Here is a 6,047-nt window from a genome sequence, read left to right as displayed (position 1 = left end):
AGTGGGGAAATCGCTTCCAATGGAAAGTCGGCAGTTGGAAGGAAGGGAAATGAAGGCAAAAAAGACGAAAAAAACGACGTGAAGAAGATAAAGAAGAAAATTTATAAAAGGCGTTTCGGGGAACATAAACAATGGAATGGCGATAGTTTAGAATAAAATTTATAGAAGACACAAGCTGAGTACAAAAATCAAATATGTGTAGAGCACACACTCGAAAAAGAGACAGCATCAAACAATAAAAAATGTGTCTTGCGAAAAAAATATTTGTTTTTGGCAGTGCATGCCACTCTCTTTTTTTATATTTTTCGTCGTCGTTCCGTAAGGAATGCAATATTTCATTATGTGCGACACAGATACGGGAAAGGGCGGGTTTGACAGGATAACATTAAACTGTTGTTGGTATTTATATTGTCTGCATTTTTATTCAATTTTTTCTTCTGCTGCCTTCCTTCCTTATTTATTTATTATAAAAAATATATTAAGCAAATCAAGTTGATTTAAAAGAGCAAAAGCGTTGTCGAACAAGGAAATGCCGTGTTTATTTGTGTAAGAGATTGTCTCTCTTAACTTTTCGTCTCGTTTGACTCGAAACATGTGTTCTGCTCCATCATTCGATCGGCATTTATTCTCGTCGATAAGATTAGCAGAGTATTGATATCGAGTTTATTTTTGGATTAACGCCTCGGGGAATAATATTGAAGAATTTCAATCATAAAGTGAATTTCATTCGAGTTTGAGGAAATTTCAGGAACTATCATCATATAAAAGTATTTTAAAAATTTAAATGTTTTGATGAGATTTTTTTCTATGAAAATTAAAAAGAAAGAAATTGATTGAATTTTTATTTACAAGAATTAAATAAAAAATTTAATTAAATTAAAATAAAAAAAAATTATTTATTTATTTTAATTTAAGAAATTTTATATGAGTTTTTGTTATTTTTGTGACAAAAAAATTTCAATAATTTTAAAATTATTTTTTTTTTTTTTGAAAATTTATTTATTTTTTTTTATGATTTTTATTTTTTTCTACTTTTTTAATTTTTTCATTTAATATTTAATTTATTAAAAATTATTTTTTTTATATTTTAATTTAAAAATTTATTTAATAATTTTATTTTTATTAACTTTAAATTATTTTTTTAACTTTTTTATTTAATTAATTAATTATTAACCCAAAATTTGATATTTGAAACAAAAATAAGGGTAAAATAAATGTAAAAATTTTTTACATTTTAAATTTTTTATGAAAATGTAAATTTTTTTATCAATTTAGAAATATAAATATCGTTAAAAAAAATTGTTCGAAATTTTAAAAATTTTAAATAATTTAAATAAATAAATACATTTAAGTTAAACAATTTTATTTTAAATATTTTTAAATTTTTTTATAATTTTTTTTTTAATTTATATTTTTTTTATATAAATTTTTTTATTTGTTTTATGTCTAAATCATCTTTTATTAACAATTTTTAAAAATTTATTTTTTAATTATTTTTTTTAATTTTTTATTTTTAATTGTTTAAAATTTAATTTTTAATTATTTTAAAATTTTATTTAAATGTTATAATTGTTAATAAAAAACGATTAATTTTAAAATAATTTTTAATTTTTTTATTAATTGGATATTTGAAAAAAAAATAAGAAATTGAGTTTGAATGATTTTTACTCAATGTATGCATTTTTTAAAATTATTATAAAACTATAAAATAAAATTTCCATTAGAAGTAATTTATTTTTTTTTACTTTTTATTTTTTTATAAAAAAAATTAAATATTTAATGAATATTGTTAATTTTTTTCTCAATTTAAAAAAATATTAATTAATTTATTTTTTTTTAAATTTTTTTTAATTTTTTTTAATTTTTAAAAATTTTTGACACATTTAAAGATTCAAAATTTTTTAAAGATTATTTTTTAAATTATTTTTTTTTTTGTTGATAAGAATTAATAAAAATTAATAAAAAAAATTCAAAATAAAATAAATAAATAAAAAAATAGGATTAATTTTCAAATTTTCAAAGAAATTTAATAAAAAATTAAATTTTCTTTCAAAAAATACTTTAATAACTGAAATTCCTGAAAAAAATATTTTTTTTTATAATTTTTCTTTAAATTCCATTTAAATCAAAGTCAAAACAAACCACATTTTTACACTTTCTGACATCGTAAATTCAATTGCATCTCGTCACTTTTGTACAACTTACCTCAAACACTGAACCTGCCACTAAAACAGACAAAAATCCATTTAAACTAAGACCAAAAAACATAACCTAATGCACCACTTACGCATGTCAGCTTTCATTCGACGTCACTTTAAAGAAAAAAGTAAAATAAAAAGTCACTTGTACTAACGTTAAATTCATCACACGTCTTTTGGCATCACGTACACTCCTTGCTTTTTGCCTGCATGCCGCCAACTCCTCGAAAAAAGTGTGTTTACATTCTCATCCAACAATGTTCACTTTTTGATTATTCCACATGAAAATTTTTGTTGTTGTTTGATGATAGAGTAGCATTAGTCAAACATCTTCAAAAAAAAAATTGTTCGAGCAAGTTGATGTGGATCAAGCGATTTATTTGTAAGTTATCATATCATTTTCGCAAAACTTTTTTAATATTCCGTTATCCGTAACATCAAACAGACAAACTTTTTCGATACATTTTAAACAAGAAAAAAAAAAATAGGAAAAAAACTTTTTTTAATTCTATTTATTTTTTATCCTCTTTTGTTGTTGCACCAACATACTTACCTCGGCTCTGTCTACAAATTCGCTACATAATATGCATAAAATTTGTGTACACACGAAAAAAGACGTCTAACTGGAATTGAATTTATTTTATTTTTCCGAGACTTTTCTTCTTTTATTTCTATTTTTCTACACAAAAAAAACGGATTCAAGAGAAAAAAGTATCGAACTTTGGTGTTAAACAGCTTTTCATTGCGTGCTTTTTGCTTTTTCTTCACTTTTTTCAATTACCTGCGCCATTCATCATTCAGCACGGAGGATATCATCAAATAAGTTACGAGTTTGTTAAACAAATTTTATGACAAAAGGCGATAATATTCAAAAGTTTTTGTCAGCCGGCAACACACAGAACGGAGTATATTAAAAATAACAAAAGATAACCACGATAAAATGTTTTTAAACAAAATTAATGATTTTAACACACAAGCAGCACAACAACAACACTGACACAATGGGCCATCCATCAATTTCCCTTTAAAATTAAAACAATTTCAGATGCTCATATATCACACGGAGAAAACGTAAAACGTAAATGAATAACTCTCGCAATTGTAGCATGTACGGAGGTTTTTGCGTAAAAACAGTTTTTGTTTGCTTTCGAGAGTGAGTGAGAACAATGTTTTTCCGGAATTGGTGGCAAGGAAACAAGAAATTTTTCTCGTGTATCACTTTTTGCATTGTTGTTGCTGTTTCGTGTGACAGGTACGTGTTTCGCGATGATTTTTTTTAAATTTTTTCAACTTCAGTTCCTGAGAAAAAATTTTTCAGATTTTAACATTTTTTTTCCATAATTTAAAATTTAATTTGAATTTTTTGCAAAAAAAAAATATTTAATTTAAAATTTTATTTATTTGAATTAAAAATTATTTATTATTTTTTTTCTAAATCAGTTTTTAAAAATTTTTTATTTAAAAAAATTTTTTAAAATTAAAAAAAAATAATTTTTAATAATTTTGAATTAATTTTTAATAAAAATTTAATATTTTTTCCTAATTAATTTTACAATAATTTATACTTAAAATAAAGTTTTTTTAATTTAATTTAATTAAAAAATTTCATAAATTAATAATTAATAAAATTTATTTTAATTTTTTTTTCATTAAATTAAATAATAAATAAAATTTATTTAAAAATATAATTATAAAATTTTCAAATTAATTTTTTTAAAATTTTTTTCGTTTTATTTAATTTAACTTTTTATTTTTACCTAAATATTATTTATTTTTTTTTACTTTTTAGTATTTTAACTTTTGTCAAGATAATATAAACTATTTAGATTTTTCAATTTAAAATATATTTTTTTCTTTTAATATTAACTTTTAATAGGTAATTAACTTAAAATTTGAAAAAAAAATATTTTTTTTTAAATTATTTTTTTTTTCATTTAATTTTAATTTTTTTATTTACTTTTTTTTAATTTAATAATGTTCGCTTAAACTAAATTTTAAAAAAATAAAACATTTAAAATAAAAATTATTTAAAAATTATTTTTTAATTAATTTATTAATAAAAATTAAAATAAAAAAATTTTTCAAATTTATTTTCATTTAATTTAATTTATTTTAGGTATTTTTTAATTTTTTATTTTTTTAAAATATACTTTCCTTAACTTTTGAAACAAAATAAAATAAGCTTTTATTATTTTTGATTTTTTTTTAAATATTAGTTTTCATATCAAATTTTTATTTTGTTAAAAATTTAAAAAAAAAATAAAATTTAAAAAAATAAAATTTATTTTACATTTTTGATACGAAAGATTAAAAAAAAATTTTTTTTTGCCTTTAAATTTTTAAAAACCATGAGATACATAAAAATTTCACAACACGCCGCTCCAAAATATATTTACCCTTAAAATATGTTTAACATGTACTCATCGTCGCCGCTTTACCACAGCTATACAAGTAATTAATGTTCACGAAAAATCTTTGAATTGGTATCGGCTTAACGGGGAAATAACGGCGCGCTTTTATTGCTTTTTAAAGAACATTTTTCGCAAGAACTTTGTAATTTTTTAAAAAACAAAAAAATGGACCCAAAGCATTTTATTTAAAAACTTATATGAAAAAATAATAATAAAAAAGGAGCAAACAAACGAAAAATTTCAAATATTCACTGAATTTTGCGTTAGCCTGCAACTATGCCTCTTTTGTGTGTCTATATGTAAAAGTTGAACGAGCACACACTTTTTTTTTCAAATACTTCGCGTTATTTGTATGCGTCTTTGGTTAGAAGAGGCACCGCTGACTAAAAAATGCAAACTTTTATTAAATTCCTTTCAATAATTCTTGAGTACCTACGTCTATTGCGCGCTTCTGTATTTTTTTTTTCATGCTAAAAAAAATAAAAATAACAAAAAAGAGGGTCAGAATCCTTCTTGCGTTATAAACAAATAATAAATACCTTAACAGATTATGGATTAAACACGAAAACTTTTTAAATCCGATTTTCTTCTAAAAAAAAAAAAAATAAAAAGTTTCCGTGTTATAAAATTTAAATAATAATAATGAGCAGCTAACAACTGTCAAATTATGGCATCTTGATTTATTTTCCAAGTTCCTTAAAGATTTTTCTTGGTCAATATTTTTTTATGGAGAGTCAATGAACAGAATTCGCTGTGGTTGTTCCTTATTTTCCGTTTTTTTTTTTGACAGCATACTTGCCATAAAATGTACGTAGATGTTGTTTTATTAAATAAACTGCTGCAAACAGCCATAATAATAATTAAAATGGAGATAATATTTACCAAAGTAATAAATTTCTCTCTTGGCTTGTGGTTTGTGCTAAATGTACCTCTTTAAATATTTCATCGTTCACCCTTCTTCTCTGCTGCAAAAACTTTTTAAATTTACAATTTTAAACATTTTTTGTTTATTTACAGTGGAATTAATTTCAAATGTTCGGCAATATTGTGGTTTCCGATGGAAAATTGTTATTATAAGGATTCTGTTGACGGTTAATAATTTAAATTATAAAAAAAAATTCCATGGATTAATGAAAAATTACTGTCATAAACAAAGGACATTTTATGGTCATCATGCAAATTATTTTTTGTTATTCAACTTAATGGACTGCAACGAAAGCAACAGGAATTCAGGTAAGAGAAATCTGTTTAAGACTCAGCTCGTCACTTTTATTAACCCCAAAGTAGCGTTTGTGCTTAAATTGTATTAGAGGTAAAATTTGCACTCGTACAAAAGCCAACAACGACGAAAACGACGACGACGACCAGAGTTTGAGAGGATGCGCATTTTCAAGTCATGTTTGACCTGTCATGAACAAAACTGTTCGGTACACACGAT

Source organism: Culicoides brevitarsis, chromosome 3 (genome assembly GCF_036172545.1).
Source record: "Culicoides brevitarsis isolate CSIRO-B50_1 chromosome 3, AGI_CSIRO_Cbre_v1, whole genome shotgun sequence".
Classification (NCBI taxonomy): domain Eukaryota; kingdom Metazoa; phylum Arthropoda; class Insecta; order Diptera; family Ceratopogonidae; genus Culicoides; species Culicoides brevitarsis.
Note: the sequence above shows the minus strand (reverse complement) of the source record.